Source organism: Lissotriton vulgaris, chromosome 12, assembly GCF_964263255.1.
Source record: "Lissotriton vulgaris chromosome 12, aLisVul1.2, whole genome shotgun sequence".
NCBI classification, from domain to species: domain Eukaryota; kingdom Metazoa; phylum Chordata; class Amphibia; order Caudata; family Salamandridae; genus Lissotriton; species Lissotriton vulgaris.
The window spans coordinates 621245575-621262660 of record NC_141700.1 but is presented as its reverse complement, the minus strand read 5'-3'; the positions used below and the strand labels follow the sequence as shown (position 1 = coordinate 621262660).

The 17086-nt window shown below is 46.7% G+C and overlaps 1 protein-coding gene across 4 annotated transcripts in view; it reads left to right on the top strand.

The window, feature by feature from the left end:
* The window catches only part of NFAT5 (nuclear factor of activated T cells 5), a 956760-nt gene that overhangs the window by 783569 nt on the left and 156105 nt on the right, over nt 1–17086 (top strand). The gene's annotated exons all lie outside the window — the stretch shown is intronic.

The following is a 17086-nucleotide window of genomic DNA, read 5'->3' as shown; positions in this document are numbered from 1 at the left end:
CTATCCAATTTTCAATCTTCAAAGAGTTTCTGCAGTTGAGTACTGTATATCACTCTTATTTTTTATCTTGTTCTTTTTATTATATTTCTCGGAGATGTTTCTCCATCAAAGTTGATGAGGACACTCGTGTAGAGCTTATCTTCGTGTACTGTCTTATTTGTATTCTCCGATTCAGTTTTGCCGCCATGCCCTGCCAAGGGATCAGCCTAATCATCGATCTGTAGTATTTTAATTTGACACCAGTTGGCAGAGTTTTTAGGTCCAGACATGCATACATCAGCTGAAGTTGGACAACTTGGTTGGTGAATTTGAATGTCTATTTGCATTATAGTGGTAAAGGATAGCCCAGACTTTGTCAGTGCGTTGCAAGATTACAGTCAGTAGTGCATGGATATGTTCTGATCCTGCTATAGATTTCACAAATAATGCCAGCATAGAGCCTAGTACTCTTTCAAGCATCTGCAAGGATTCTAGGATTATGAAATCCTAGTCTGGCACATTAAAATAATTTTGCAGAGGTGTTTGTACCTTAATGTGGCACTTAAAAACTCAGATTCTATGGCAGGACCGGAGGCTCAGATTATGCTTTTCTTTCTTCGCATTTATTACAAATTAGAAAACACAGCAGCCTTAGAAAAGCTCATAATGCAGAGAAATGCTTCAAAACCAATAATAAAGCATTTTTTGTTATATAACTCAAGGAAAACAATGTCTCTGGGACTACAACTCCCATTACAACGATATAACAGTCCGAAACAGAAGTCCTTCCTCTATGTCCACAATCCATAGATAGGCAGTCCTTTCTCCCTGTTCCTCCTCTTTCTTCGCTGCTTCCGCAGCCAGTTAAGTGTTTTTGCTTTCCCTCTCACAGTTGTTGTTGTTAAGGGAATTTCGTACTGTATTTATGCACTGTGATGCTAGTTTTTATTGGGGCTATGGGTCTCTGTTGTTCTTTTCCGTTTCAGAGCCCCATTTAAGTCGCGGAAGCGCCGTTTCGCTTCCTTCGCGACTGTTCCCGGTTTGTGTGTTGCGGTGCGCAGCCGACCGCTAGGGGGCGCGGCCGCGTCTCGTTGGTCTCCAGCGCGAGTTTCTCCTCACAGGGGAGCCGCGCTGAGGAGACCAACCGCCGCGGAGCCGAGCCCTCTACTCTGCCTCACAAAACGCCCGTATACCGGGTCTGTACCTTCTTGCCCCATACGTGAACGCCCCGGTGGGGGTCTGTACTGCGGTATTATACCGCGTTGACGCCGACTTGGCAGGTTTTGGCACTCGTGTTACATTGGTGTGGCAGCGCGCGGTGAGGCAGCTGACCTGGTCCCCCTGGGGTGGGTCTGCGCGCTGGGGGTTGTGAGTGCACCCTAATTTTGCCAGTCTCTGGCAACCAAAACTGTTGCAGTCCTCCGGTCTGCCCTAATTCTAAATAATACCCAGCCTATTGGGTAGAGTGTCAATCCCTTAAGCTACCTTTGGGCAGCATGGAGGACGATTATTATGAGGGTGACTCCCAATCATATTTACAAGATGAGGAGTTTTACCAAGCTGTAGACAGCTCTATCTACCGCTGTGTCACGGAAGTGGTAACCCCTATGGAGGAGCGTCTTTCGGCGCGCATAGTTGAGGAATGCGCCAAACTAGCTCAGGCGCAGTCAGGAATCCCTTATAACCTCCCAGGTCCATCAGGGGAGGGCCCCTCTGCTCCTAAGAAGCCCTGCAAGGGGGGGTTGTCGGAGGGTGCTCAGGGGGTGGACAAGGGTGCCTTTGAGCGTCTGCGTGACGCTTTTTTAGCTAAGGCGACAGAGTCCCCGCCTGACCAGCCTGCGGCCCCCGCCTCGGTGGTAGCTACTGAGACTGCCCCTTCGTCCCCGGGGGACTCCCCGAATTCGGACGGTGAAGAGGAATCAGTGCGTTCCTGGCGACCTTCGAGCTCGGCCACTGAGTTACCGCTGGACAGCTCAGGTATGCTGGATCCGGATGAAATAATGCATCCGCGCTCCGCAGCCTGGGCCCCGGGTGACAAGGTGGCAAAGTTCGTGGCTAGTCGGTTGCGTAAGCCTCTGGAGCAGGAGGCCAGGGGATGCCTCCGTGGGGAATGCCCTAGGCCCACCTTAGAGGGAAAAGTTGCCATGACTCCGGATTTAGATGCAAAGATGGCAACGTTTCTAGCAAAGTTTATGAAGGACCCACGTAAGGGCATTGACAGATCCTGGCGATCGTGTCAGGACAAAATGCTCGACGCAGTAGGACCCATTACTAAGATCCTAGACATGGCAGAGGCGGCTAAAGCTACTGGTTCCGCCATTGACCCCGACGTTTTGTCGAATTGGGCGCAGAGGGTGATTGTTTTCTTGGGCAACGCCAACTGCGCCCTCTCCACCGAACGGCGGAGGTCTTTCCTAATTAAACTGGACCCTAAGTTAGGAGACTTAGCCTCTTCAGAGGCAGGAGCGGTTGCCCAAGGTGGGCTCTTCGGAGAACCGTTCATTAAAGAGTTAGGGAAGTTCGTGGCTACCTTTACGTCCCTGGACAGAGCTCAGTCCAGTATTAAACGCGTATTCCATCAGCGTTTCTCCCAGGGGGCCGGTCGCGGTAGGGGCCGCGGGACCGGCCGTGGCGGGCAAAATGCCGGCAACAGAGGGCAAGGCTCCGGGCGAGGACAGTACAACACCTCAGCCAACTTCAACTCTTTCTACCCTACAAGAGGGCAACGTTTCGGAGGTCGAGGCTTCAGAAAGAACTCCAACGCTTCCAACACACACGGTGAGTGTTATCCCCGCAGAGCAGGTTCAGATTGGCGGCCGACTAGCGGCCTTTCGGAGGGCGTGGGTAGACCTTACGGCGGATGCTTGGGTATTGCAAACTATCCGCGGTTTTCATATCGAATTCTACGATCAACCTTTCCAGGTGTGCGCCCTGCGCCCTATAACCTTTTCAGCGACCGATGCCCAGTTGATAGACGAAGAGGTCGCGGAGCTTCTCCGCAAAAGGGCCATTCGTCAATCAACTCGACACCCGTCAGGCTTCCTCAGCAATCTTTTCCTAGTGGACAAACCCGGTGGAGGTCGTCGTCCGGTGATCAACCTCAAAGAATTCAGTGGGTGGTTGGTCTATCATCATTTCAAAATGGAGGGAATTCATCTCCTTCGAGATATCCTCCTTCCACGGGATTGGTTTGTACGGTTGGATCTCAAGGATGCTTATCTTGTGGTTCCAATCTACCCTCCTCATCGTCGCTTCCTCCAGTTCCTTTGGCGGGAACAGGTGTTTGAATTCACGGCTCTTCCGTTCGGTCTATCCTCGGCCCCGTGGTGTTTCACCAAAGTGTTACATCCCGTGGTGGAGTTCTTGCGAGCGCAGGGAATTCGTCTAATTGTCTATCTAGACGACATTTTACTGATGGCGCAATGTCCACACAGCTTGCTTTCTCAGCTGGACCGGACGGTCGACCTACTCCAAGAGCTCGGTTTCGTCATCAATGGAGACAAGTCGGTTCTAGTACCCTCTCAGAGAGTAGAGTTTTTGGGGTTTGTCATAGACTCCGTCAATGCTTCCCTGAGTCTTCCGCCCCGGAAGATGTCCAAGATCAAGCACGTCTTGCGACAGACAATTGCGAAGTCTCACACGTCGTTGCGTCAAGTTGCCAGAGTGGTGGGCCTGCTGTCGTCCTCGATTCAGGCCATCTTTCCGGGCCCTCTGCACTACAGGGCCCTCCAGCGCCTCAAAGCTTATCATCTGCGCAGAGGCGTGTCCTACGACCAGATGGTTCCCCTATCGGAGGAGGTCAAGGAAGAAATGTTGTGGTGGCTTACCCACATGGAAGCCTGGAATGGTCGGGCAATTTTCGGTTCTTCCCCGGACCTCGTCATCGAATCCGATGCCAGCAGAGTCGGTTGGGGAGCGCGCTGTGGGGATTATTCAACAGGCGGCACTTGGTCCTTGGAGGAACAGAAGTTGCATATCAACTGTCTGGAGCTTCTGGCGGGTTCCTTTGCGGTACGCTGCTGGACCAGGGACTCGGTGAAGTCGTGCGTACTATTGAAAATGGACAATGTTTCGGCAGTACGGTACGTGAACCACCTGGGGGGCGCGAGGTCCCGTACACTGGCGAATTTGGCAAAGCAGTTCTGGGATTACTGCCTAGATCATCACGTATCGGTGACGGCGGAGTACCTGCCGGGTCAGGCCAACCAGGTGGCAGACTGGCACTCCAGGTACCTTCGAGATTCCAGTCTGTGGATGTTGGATGTCCAGGTCTTTCGCAGGCTCAACGGGCTGTGGGGTCCTTTTTCACTGGACCTGTTTGCGTCCCGCTTGGATCACCAACTCCCGAGATTCTTCAGTTGGAGGCCGGATCCGCTGGCAGAGGCCACGGATGCGTTTCTCCAGGACTGGAGCAAGGAGAAGCCCTTTGCGTTTCCACCTTTTTCGATGGTGATGCGGACGGCGGCGCAGGTTCGCCGGCAGGAAGTGGAGCTGGTGTTGGTGACGCCGCTCTGGAGGTACCAAGTCTGGTTTCCAGTTCTTCTGGAACTTTCCTGGGATTCTCCAATCCTACTCCCCCGGTCTCCTCACCTGCTCCTCAACCCGGATCGGGATCCTCATCCTCTCATCGTTCACGGCTCTCTCCGCCTCATGGCATGGAGGCTTTCAGGAGACGTTGGTCGCTCCCGGGCCTTTCGAGAGCAGCTGAAGGTCTGTTATCCAAGGCCTGGGCTGCCAGTACGTCGAAGCGCTACAAATCCGCTTGGTCTAAGTGGGTGCGTTGGTGTCTTCGACGGAGTTTGGATCCCTTGGTCGCAGGACTCGTACCCGTGCTGAATTATTTGACGGAATTGGCCGTGGGTGGTTTTGCCTACCGCACAATTAATGCTGTGCGTTCCGCTATATCGGCGGCGCATCACCCAGTTGACGGTGCTCCGATCGGAGTACACCCTTTCGTATGCCGACTTTTGCGGGGCGTCCGACTAGCGTTGCCACCAGAGCCCCGGTACTCAGTCCTTTGGGACGTCAATTTGGTTTTGAATCTTTTTTTGTCCTGGCAACCTAACAGGTACCTATCGGTCAAGGAACTCTCGGCGAAACTGGCTATGTTGCTGTGCTTGGTGTCCTGCCGGAGAGTGTCAGATGTGCGTGCTCTAGATGTCTCAGCACGAGTGTTCTCACCAGATGGTGTCACATTCACAATTGGTCGCCGCACAAAGTCGGCTTCTAGAACGATTTCGTACCCGGCTTTCATGGATGTCCCGAAGCTATGTGTTGTTCAGTGTCTGAAAGCTTATGAAGATATGACTTGGGACATTCGCCCTCCGGGCGAGAGACAATTGTTAATTGCCTTGCGTAAACCACACCATGCGGTCTCTTCCCCCACCATAGCCAGGTGGGTGCGTTGGGTCATGCAAGAGGCAGGTATTGATACTAAACGTTTCGGAGCTCACTCTGCCAGAGGGGCCATGGCCTCTAAGGCTTTCTCTGCAGGGGCTCGTTTAGAGGATTTGATGCGGGCCGCGGACTGGTCCTCCGATTCCACCTTTAAGAGGTTTTACTTTAAGCCGGTGGTGGATATTGCAAGCTTGGTGGTAAGTAAGCTTTGAACTAGCATAATCTGAGCCTCCGGTCCTGCCATAGAATCGAAATTTGCCTAGCATTTGTAACGGTAAGTTTCAATTCTATTAAGGACACGGAGGCGAGGATTATCCCACCCAGTATATCGTCAAGCGACACCCCCCCGTATGGCAGTAAGTAATCAGGTTTTTGAAATTTTCCATCATGGTTAAATCTGAAACTTTGCATAGTTGACTCACTTGTGAAATCCTGAATTGTCCGTTACGACGCTGACGCAGTTCTGTTTCTTCTGTTAGGAAATGATGGTTCCAAGCCAGACCAATGAACTGATGGCGTAACTTACGCGAAGAAAGAGGAGGAACAGGGAGAAAGGACTGCCTATCTATGGATTGTGGACATAGAGGAAGGACTTCTGTTTCGGACTGTTATATCGTTGTAATGGGAGTTGTAGTCCCAGAGACATTGTTTTCCTTGAGTTATATAACAAAAAATGCTTTATTATTGGTTTTGAAGCATTTCTCTGCATTATGAGCTTTTCTAAGGCTGCTGTGTTTTCTAATTTGTAATAAATGCGAAGAAAGAAAAGCATAATCCTCGCCTCCGTGTCCTTAATAGAATTGAAACTTACCGTTACAAATGCTAGGCAAATTTCGATTCTTCTGTAGGCTGCTGGGTGCTGCTTTCAATCACAAACAAATTAATTTGGTAGTGTTCATGCACTTCAGAATCAGCTAGCCCTTGACATGTATCCCCGATTTTGGGTCGACTGGGACGGGAACATCAGGAAGGAGTTTAATCATTTATAATGGAGGATATTACTAGGGAAATGGGAATCACTGAGAAGTGGTTAGAGGGTCCTGATTGCCATGTTCCCATTTCAGCAGTGTAGATGTTCACCTGCACATTTACGTAATTCCTCTTGTTTTTACAGTTATTTTCATGGTCTCTATAGTTCGGACTTGTCCCAATACTAAGTATGTTTGTTCCCCTCCTAGTACACAGCTGCTTGTTCTTTGCTGGATTTATGGCTACCGTTGAGGTATTTAAAAAAAGCAATGTACTAGCTTTAATTGATTTATGTTTTGCCTTGGGAAGAAGGAACCGCTAATCTATTTTGTCAGAAGTTTCAGACTTATACTTTATTTAATTTCCAGTCCTTCACCTTTTAGAGTTAGGTCCTCCAGAGATTCCTGGCCATTTATTCTTTTCATTTTTGGGGCACTAAGCGTTTTCAACAATGTAACAAGAAGAATATTATTGATTTGCATAGACCTTTGTGGGATTGGGATCATCATCCCTATTTGAATTAATCCATCCAAATACTATCATAGTACAATTTACATTTATATTGTTGTGCTAGTATAGTTTAGTATTTTAATATGGTAATATAGTTACAACCAACCAACCTATGCTAACGTGGGCTGGTATTTAGTCAAATAATGTTTTAAAAGGTGCCATAATAGTACTGAAATAGAATAGGCAAAACCAGTAAAGCACTGGTGAAGGACTTCCAATTTATTAAATATCCAATCAACAGTTCAAGCTTCATCCCCATAGCTCACATTTACCAGTGGCCCACTAACTAAGAAATGTAGGCAGGAATAGATTAGACTAAACACAAAATTACAAAAAGTTCCAAACCAAAATGGAGGCAAATATCCACACTAGTTTGCTTCAACTCATACCAATCATGAAGGAAAAAATTCTTAATTTCTGACAGTTTTCACAATGGACTTTATCAATCACTCCGATCAGTGAAAAAAGTGTTTGCATTTTTGTCTTTCTGAACCTTACAGGTCTTTACCAGCCATGCACTTTTGCAGGCTCGTAAAACATTTGGCTTAACTGGACTTCCCAACCAAGTCACAAGCCGTGCTGTATGTTGTCTTCCTGTCCTGGCGCCTCGTCAGTCACATGCCCGCGTCTCTGCATCGGCCCCTCCTTTTAATTGTCCCTAAATTGCTAGGTGCTTCAAGAGAGCTAATTTTACTACCATAGTGGACCAACGCCTTAAGGGTAGCTGCAACAGCTCAGACTCTGGGAAGATAAAACAGAAAGGCATGCCGTAGGTCAGGAACCAAGACAGGCCAGCTCACGTCATGCAGTGTGACTAGCGTAGTGGTTGGAGACATACAGAAGATATATATGTATATATGTATATATATATATGTATATGTATATATATATATATATATATATATATATATATATATATATATATATATATATATATTACGTCAGAGTTTACATTTTAAAGTATTTTTTGTTTTCAGAATAACTTTGGAGCCGTTTTATGAATCTTCGCAAAACTACCGAAAAATGTTCATTCTATTTGGTTTCACCATAGCAATTTTTGTACATTTTCGGGACTGGTAGGAGAATGTGGCAAGGGATCAGAACAGGCTCGAGGTGGTTCCAAGAAATTGGCATTTAGAAGTGTTTTTGGGGGGCCTTCAATGAGTTTTTTTCTTAAAAAGATAGATAAATCTGCACTAATTGTCTGCAGAGGTCTGCAAACCGAAAGAAAAATAAAAAAAATAAGATCTGATTGAAGGATGGGGACTTTATTAACACTTTGTGCATTGTGGGCTCCACAAACCTGAAGTTCTCTGACTGACAACAGAGAAAAATCTGTTGTAGGTGGCATTTAAGCATTTACAGACTTTGTCTCCAAGTCCTAACAAATAAAATGAAATGAGCCAAAAGTGGGCGTGGTTTAAGGACTCCTGCCCTCTCTTGTCATAATGAAAAATAGGTACCCTTTTGTTGCACTGTTTGCGAATCCCATACTCCACTAAATAGATGTCATTGAACCTTCTGCAAAGGCCCATGGCCCCATGTTAGGCCACTGGCAGGGTTCACGCCAGAGACAGGCAAGGGTCTGCCTGCGGTTCCCTACACAACTGATCAATAGATAGGCTGCCTTGTTAGTTCCTAAAAGGAGGGTTTGTTTTAGTTGATAAGTAAATATATAACAGAGAGCTATAACGTCAGATAATAGTCCTTGGGCATGTTCAAAGATGGTTCTCCAGCAGCTTCTTTTTATCAGTTGCAGAACTGATGCCTGAAAAATGCTCACTACCTTTAGCACAATGTGCAGAATAACACTGTATGCTACCCTGTGTTTTTATTATAAAACTCAATAAAATCTGCTTAAAAAAAATATATATATATTAATTACAATTCTTAGAAAAATAGTAACATCGCTTTCTGACTACACCAAATATAGCCACAAAACCAATCAATTGTTCCATCAGAGGACTTAACTGCTTTCTGCTGATACAGGGATCCCCTCTACCTATAGTAACTACGTCCGCTATCTGTTATCCGTTCTGGCCGAGAATGGGGTGTGACCCACTCCTTTGAGTGAGTCAAAATCACCAGAGAATGAAATGTTGATCCACTTTTTTCTTAGTGATCATTTCTCACTCTGGTCTTAAAGCCTCTTCGTCCAAGGGCTTTTGCAGAATTTATTTTGGGCTCGGGCATAAAGATCTTTACATTTTTTTAAAAGGGCAAGTGAAATGCCCATGTCTTCCTTTGAGGTGTAAATAAAATAAGGTGAAAGTCTTTTTAAGTTTCTGTTACCTCCCAGAAGTCAGAAGTTGTGAATAAGTGTAGGAAGAAATGCAAGTGACATGGCATGCCAAACCAAACTCTGTAACTCTGTACCCCCCCTAGTTTGCCACTGTTATCCACTGGTAGAAATGTTTTATATTTCAGTCACTCAGAGAATGAAGCTATTCAGCAGGTACAGAGTACATCGCTTTGGTATGCAAAGCCTCCAAAATATTGTCACATTGCACTTGTTGGAATCATTTTTATCTTCTGAAGCAACTCTGCGAGCTTCAGTGAGTCTGGCCTGGTTTTTTCGTTTGTTCCAGGGAAAAGCATTGACTGTGACACTTGTCACTCTAGCTTCATTGCTTGCTTTTGTCTCTTTAAGCACTCCCCTCCTGAACCTCTTTGGCATCTCAACATGTCAGTGCCAAATCTTATGCATAAGATGTGAAGGCTAGTAGACCCTAACTAGGATCCTGACATAGGCACCAAGAATGCTGCCAGCGAGGCGGGGCACTTGTACCCCTCCAGGAAATACTTTGCTAATCCAGGCAATGAACAAATAAATCCGATTTATCCACCAAGATTTGTTATTGATGCTTTGGTAGGCTTATCACATCTCCAGACCTTTGCTTTTTATGTAGCCACAGGTCTTCAAGAGGTTTAGACAAAACTCCATTCTCCGCATACCGATCTCCCACAATGTCTGCCTTGGTTTCTGAGAAACTTCACTTAGTCATCGTGGTTGCCTCCCTGTATAAGGACTTGGCCCCAGTTTACTTGGCATCCAAGAGCCAAATGAACCAGTACAACGCTGTCTACCTGAAGCTGGCAATGTCATTGTGTTCCTGGCCAAATATAGGTTGAACCTATTGCATTATTAAGAAAATGATGCATTTTTGTTAGTGTGGTGGGAGCGAGTTTCTCTACATTGCTATCATTTGATTGTAATCACTAAAGAAGTCTGGGTTTCCTTGATCATTTTTTAATTGCAGACCTATAATGAACCAAACAACCATTCTCAACTACAGTATTTCAGCCTCCATCCGAAAGGTTCGTAGATTCCTCCTTTAAGCCAGCCATAAAACCTGTACCTGGAAGGGGTACTATTCCAATTGCTTTCTAGTGAGATGTGCAGTCTCTTTACAGAAATTCAAGATGTTGACCTTGGTACAGATATTGGCAGCCGTTAAGAACAAGGGTTAGTAGTAGTAGTATGTTCTCTGTGCTTACATGGCATATACTTACTTTGTTTCACTACAGGGTACTACTGCTCACAGTACAGAAGGCTGCCCAAAACAATTTCTGGCCCAATTGGCATCCCACCTGTGTCGGCAGAAGATTCATTGCTTTCCTTGTCTGTATGAATGTCTAATGGTTCATTGAATTAGTGAATCCTGTGCATTGATCAGTGTACCCCCAGACGTCAGACTGGATTTAGAAATCTTTCATTAGCAGTATCTCGTCATGCCAGTAGGTGGTGTTATTCGGCTCCACGTGGCGTCGTTGGCATCATACGGACCATAAATTACATTCGCCATACCTATATTGATGTCACTCAGGCATGCTGGCGTCAGTACTTTTCTTACTGCACCAGTCAGCACAGATCTGGAAAAGCTACTCCTCAGTGACAGGCTCTGCAGGGCTTGAAGCTGGCCTTCTTGGCGGACATCCCTGCCATACCAGGAGGTAAGCCCTCACAAGATTTCAACAAAACATCAAAAAAACGTAGCCAAAAAAGCGACTGAGGGGTAGCTCTTCCTGGATCTGAGCTGACTGGCGCTGTAAGAAGTCAATCGCCATGCCTGTATAGGCACCATCCAGGCGTGCTGGAGTCAGTTCTTGTCTTACAGCGCCACTCAGCTCAGATCTGGGAAGAGCTACCCCTCAGAAGCTTTTTGGCTACGTTTTTTCTACATTTTGACAAAATCTTGAGGTATTACCTCCTGGTGTGGCAGGGATGTCCTCCAAGAAGGCCATCTTCAAGCTCTGCGGCACCTGTCACCCACCACCCACTCACCAAACACCACCGACTCACTAAGCAGAGCCATTTCATTGAAGGTGTCCTTATGGCGCCATGCCTGGTTGAGAATGACTGGCTTTTCAGGGGATGTCCATCCCTCTCTCATGGAAATGCCCTTTGATCGCTCCAGTATAGTCTAAGAGAAGGCAGATTCAACCTTGGACCCTGTAAGGACAACAGGGCTACGGAGAGGTCCTTGGACCTTTCCATCGTCCCTGGTCACCCTCAATCATCCTTTCTTGGCCATTGAAGGGGCGTACAGCTCCGTCCTTACCCGTCCTTCCACTGCAGCGCACACGCTTTCCAGCCTTTCCTACAGGCCCCATGGGTCTGGTCATCCACCCCTCCATTCCGCACCTCTCAATCATCCTCCACCTCTTAACCCTCCCAGTCATGGGCACCTGGTGGTGGGCATGATTCCCCATCATCTGCTCCACTGGCAGTCCATAACATTCGACAGGTGGGTTTACAGATCGTTCAAAGGGGCTACTACCTCCCATTTGAGAATACCCCTCCCACCATCTCACCTATTTAACGTCAGGCTTACTGAGGACCACCTATCTCTTTTCCACCAGGAATTGACTGCTTTGTTTGACCAAAGGAGCCATAGAGAGAGTGCTGATGCCGGAAGTATCTTGGTTTTTATTTCTGTTACTTTCTGGTACCCAAGAAGGACACAGGGCTTTGTCTTATCCTAGACCTGTACTTTCTCAACTTCTTTCTTAAGAAGTTCAAAATGCTTGCTCTAACTCAGGTGCTATCTAGATGGTAGCCTTGGACTTGCAGGACGCATATTTTGTCCCTATCCCCGTCCTGCCTGCCCACATTATGGGCCATGAACACTTTCAGTTTGTTATCCTCCCAAATGGCAAGTCCAGGATATTCAGGCTATGATACGATGTTTCAGCTTCTGTCCTGCATTTTGGTGAGGCTGCTGGGCCTCCGGCAACGTGCTGGTGCCACATGCCCATTGGCAAATTCGGGCTCTGCAGTGGGATCTCACGTTCCAGTGAGCAAAGCATCAGGGGAATCTCTGACATGGTCCAGATCTCAGAGGGAACTGCAAAAATGTGTCCCTCCTGGGATGGGGTGGCCATCTGGGAGAGGTGGAGATCAGAGGACTCTGTTCTCCAGCAGAACCCGACCCCCACTTCAACCTGTTAGAGCTCCGAGCGATCCGATTGGCATTGAAAGCCTTTTTACCCTCCATCCCGGGAAAGCTAGTGTAGGTGATCACGGACAACACCACCGCCATGTGGTACTGCAACAAACAAAGCAGTGTGGGGTTGTGGACTCTGTCAAGAGACCCTGTGTCTCTGGACATGGCTGGAACAGCAGGGCATATCCCTGGTGGGTCACTGTTTGGTGGGTTCTCTGAATGCCAGAGCAGATGAACTCTGCCAACGATGCCTCCTGGATCACTACTGTTTTCTCCATTTGGAGGTGGTACAAGGTCTCTTTCAGCCTTGGTTACATCTGTTGTCCACTGATGAGAACTCGTAATGTCAGCAGTTCTGCGTGCTATAGTTTCCAAGTCCGCTCTCGCTCAGAGACGCTTTTTGTCTTATGAGAAGCTCAGGCCTCCTGTGCGCCTTTTCGCCCTTACCACTCCTGTCCAGAGGTCTCAAGGAGGTCAAGAATGACTGGGCCCAAGTCATCCTTGTGGCTCCGAATGGGGCTTGGAGAGTCTGGTCTCCGAGCTGTTGAACATGGCCATTGGACCTCCGATCAGTCTACCCCATATGGGAGGATCTTCTGATGCAGTGGAGCGTTTTTCACCCGAACCAGTCAGTGTTCTGCCTTCTTGCATAGAGATTGAGAGTTGACAGCATTTCACCATCCTCCCAAAGTCTGTAACGTTATCTTGGCAGACAGGCGTCCCTCCACCAAGACGGTTTACTCCTGCCGTTGGGCAAAATATGTGTCATGGTGAACAGAAAGACCGCTTTTTCCCCTTTCTTCCCTCATTCCCCAGGTTCTCCTGTTTGTCCTTTCCCTTGCCCAGCAAAGCTCTGCTCTGGGCGCTGATAAGGGATATCTTTCTGTAATCTCTGCTTTTCTTTCGTTGCCTGACCAACCTTCCCTTTTCCAATTTCCTATTGTACATTGGTTTCTGAAGGGTTGCTAGTCTTCCGCGCCGAGCGCTTGGATGTGGAAGCAGCTGGTGTGTAGGAAGAAGATGGCTTCTTTTTCGGTGCCGGTAGAAGTGCGCCGGCACAGAGGGTAGGCTGTCTCGAGTCGCCTAAAGGCTTTTTAGGCTTCCTTGCCAAGCTCGAAGGCGGGGCATAGGAAGAAGTCTCGGTGTGCACCCCGGCACGAAGGTGAGGGTGTGACCGAAGCCTTTTAGGAGGGTGTCGAGGAAGGGTTGGGGTCGACGTGTGTACTCACGACTAGCTGAGCTGGAGTGATGTCCTCAACGTCTGAGTCTTCGGCCTCGGGGTTGCTGTCGACGCCATGTTCTTGCTCCTGTTCTGGGGCGTCGACGTCTTCTTGGAAGATGTCGTCTCGGATCGAAGCTGACGAGCGAGCCATTGTTCTTCGAGCTCGTCGGTCCCAAATCGTCTTCTTGGATCGGAAGGAGGCACAAGCAGAACAGTCTCCGGCCTCGTGCTCCGGTGAGAGGCAAAGGTTGCAGACCTCATGGAGATCGGTGTGGGGAAACTTCGACCCAAGTTGAGGAAATTTTTTAAATGGCGTCCTTTCCATGAGCTGGAAGATGAGGCCTGGGTAGGCCCGAAGGCCTTCGTCGTCGACTGGAATCGAAGACTTCGGAGTTGAAGAGTAGCGTTGATTGGAAACGTGTTCCAAACAATACAGTTGAAGTTGGTGAGGATTGCGTGCTGAAGGAAAATCAGTTCCAAACCCAGAGTGCAGGAACACATCCGAGCTCGGTGGCGGAAAAAAAAAATCTGAGTTTGGAGCTGATGCCCATGCGCAATATGATCCAAAGGAGGAGTCACCTATCCTGTGACTTCCGAAGACTTTCCAGGACAAAAACAACTGCAAACATCCGGGACCAAAACTAGGTGGCGACCTATGCACAGTGTGTATCTCTGCAGCTCTACATGCCAAGAACAGATGCATACTGGTAAGTAGCATTTTCCTTTCTTCCCTCTCCTTATATTATGCCTCAGTGGGACATAAATATGGTCCTAATGTTCCTGATGTGCGCTCTGTTGAGCCCTTACATATGTCTCCCTAGGGCTTCTTACACTCAAGACTGCTTTCCTGTTGGCAATAGCACCTGCCCCGAGGGTCAGTGAGCTCCAAGACTTGTCATCCAAGCCTCTTTATCTTAATATTTACCCAGACAAACTTGTGCTTCGTACAGTAGCTGCCTTCCTTCCAAAAGTGGTCACTCTATTTCATGTAGGTATAACACCACAGATTTATAACCCTACCCTTTTTAATGTACACTTTTTGTTAAATTAAATGTTACCCTTTTTCATATTTTATCCTATTTTAAAATAAATAAGCTCACTTGATTTTCTTATGATGCTCAGTTGTAATAAGATTGTTACAGTCAATGTAATGGTCATCTTGATCTAGTGATCCTCTTCAGTTGTGGGGGTATACCCAAAAGACATGTAATTCTAGTAAGAAAGCCCTCTCTAAGGCTGGCTGTGTACAGTTAGACACATCTCTTTCTGACCTTTTTTGATCTCTTTTTTGCAGTGACAAATACAAAAGCCTTGCCAATTCCATGCCAGAATAAAGTTAATATGGACCATCATGGATACTGCAATAGCAAGTGTATACACATTGTGCTCAGGGAGAGATTTAGCCATTTCGCAAGTTGTGAAGATCTTCCTCAAGCACAAGAGTGACAGCGTTGCAGTTTTATGCACCTAGTAGTACACCAGGATTGGTGTACTAAACAATTAGTGCAACAATGTCCCAGTCCATCCATCTTCAGTACTATGTGTAAATTGTCAGGCATATTCTCACAAACTCTTTGTAAAATATATCTTAGGCCTGCTAAGGCCCCAGATCTGTTGCAACAAAATGTTGTTATATTACACTGGAGTCCAGTGCAGTTGTCTCTTTGTAAGGACGTTAAAAAAGCTACAATAAATCCATCAACGTCACACTTTTTTTTGGCTAAAGCCCTGCCTTCTATCCATTTCTCACATTCAGGCTGAAAATCAGGCACACTAATCCTTCCGATCTCTTCAAGATCAAGTCCCTCTGCATGTGGGGCAGATTCTGACATGCAGATTCATAGTCCACATGCTCAGAACCACATGGGAGATCTTAGACTCAGAATTGCCAACACATTGCTTCATGCAATCAGATGGCTCTACAAATCGTTTTGGAGTCACACACCCAAACCACTCCAGCACCTCAGGGAAATCGCTCTTCTTTAGGTGCCTCTGCATATCTGAAATCGTAGTCTGCCTGTCCGGAAACTAATTTATGCTTTCTTTTCTCCTTACCATCCGTAGGTTGCCAGTTTCAAACCCATCCACAGAATGAGTTTTCATCATGTTCTTTCATGTCCCAATAAATCTATGGACTCTTCCATTTGCATTTTTCTGTGGTCAAAAATTGGCTTGTATTGCCTGTCAGGCTGTTGCTTCTCTTGACTTGCTGAAGAAATGAAAACCTTCTCTGCTCAACGTAAAAGTCTTCTTTAGCCTTTCAAATGCATCAGAATGAGCAGTCTGACCTCATCTGTGTGGTCTTCTATCTTTGTAACTCTAGTGCATTTGTCTGCCTGTGGCTCTTCTTTGTCCAAGAATGGGGTGGGAAATGTCTGATTTGTGGTTGGTTTCTTAAAATGTTTTCCCAAACTCTCCAGTGCTCCTGTTAAAGTGGCACCTATTGCCTCAGTCAAGCTGTAATGCACAGTAATAAATATCTGCCCTTCAATCAATTCTTGATGCCTGCGAATCATCCCAGTATCCCCAAGATCCATATTAGCTTCATGTTCAACAGGCTGCGAAGCCCAAATGTTCTGTCTTGAAACCTAATTTCTCATTTTGATTAGTGCTTCATTTTTTGTCTTTCCTTGGGTGCCTTGTTAACACCTTAAGATTCCATGGCGGTAATCACTCTGTGCCCAGGCCAGTCCAGTATTTTTCTCAGCGGTAACCCTCCACAAAACATGCATGGCTAGAGCAGTCTTGTGCCACAAGTAGTGTCTAGGTTTGGCATATACTGTAAGATCACAAGTTCTATGAGTGTGCTTACAGGACTGATAGTTTCTCAGACTCTGCTTCTTAAAAAGACTTAAATAATATGATCATAGAGCTAGACAGGGACTTTAGCCCATGTTGTTTCTAACCATTGTGCCTCCTACTCTGACAGCCAAACTAAAACAGTGAGCAAATCACCAGTGTGCCACATCCCACAGTTGTTCATTGAGCTTGTAGCTCAGATAATTAATTAGTCTGTGCATCTTACAGGAGTTCTTAGCTCCATGGAACCGCATCAGGCCCTAAGTGCCCTCATATTTCATTCTAACAGATTCATCTGAAATATGAGGTGTAGTAAATAGAACAGTATGGACACTGATCTCTTTTTGTTCCAGAATACAGAGTTCTGTGTGTGGTGGGATGGCCAGAGCTGTGTCTTAACTCAGTAGGGTTTTGATCATGTTATTACTGAAGTACACTTATTACAGACATTTAGTTAGTGTACATATACAAATGTCAATTTCAAGTGTTGTAGCCAGGATTAGAACCCATGACACTTTCAGTCAGGACCTGCAACTGAGCCACTATCCACATCTCTTTCCTTGGTGAAATGGATTATTCCCTGTGCTTGTTTACATGATCTACACCACCTCTCTGCTTATTGTCCTACCACTACAACACTTTAATTTTGGAGAAAGCATGTGCCTCAACTTTTGTTTGAGTGAAATCAGCAGATTTACAAGAACAAGAAACAGTATTTGGAAAATAAATATTTGGGTTTTCTTTTCTTAGTGAAACAGTTTAG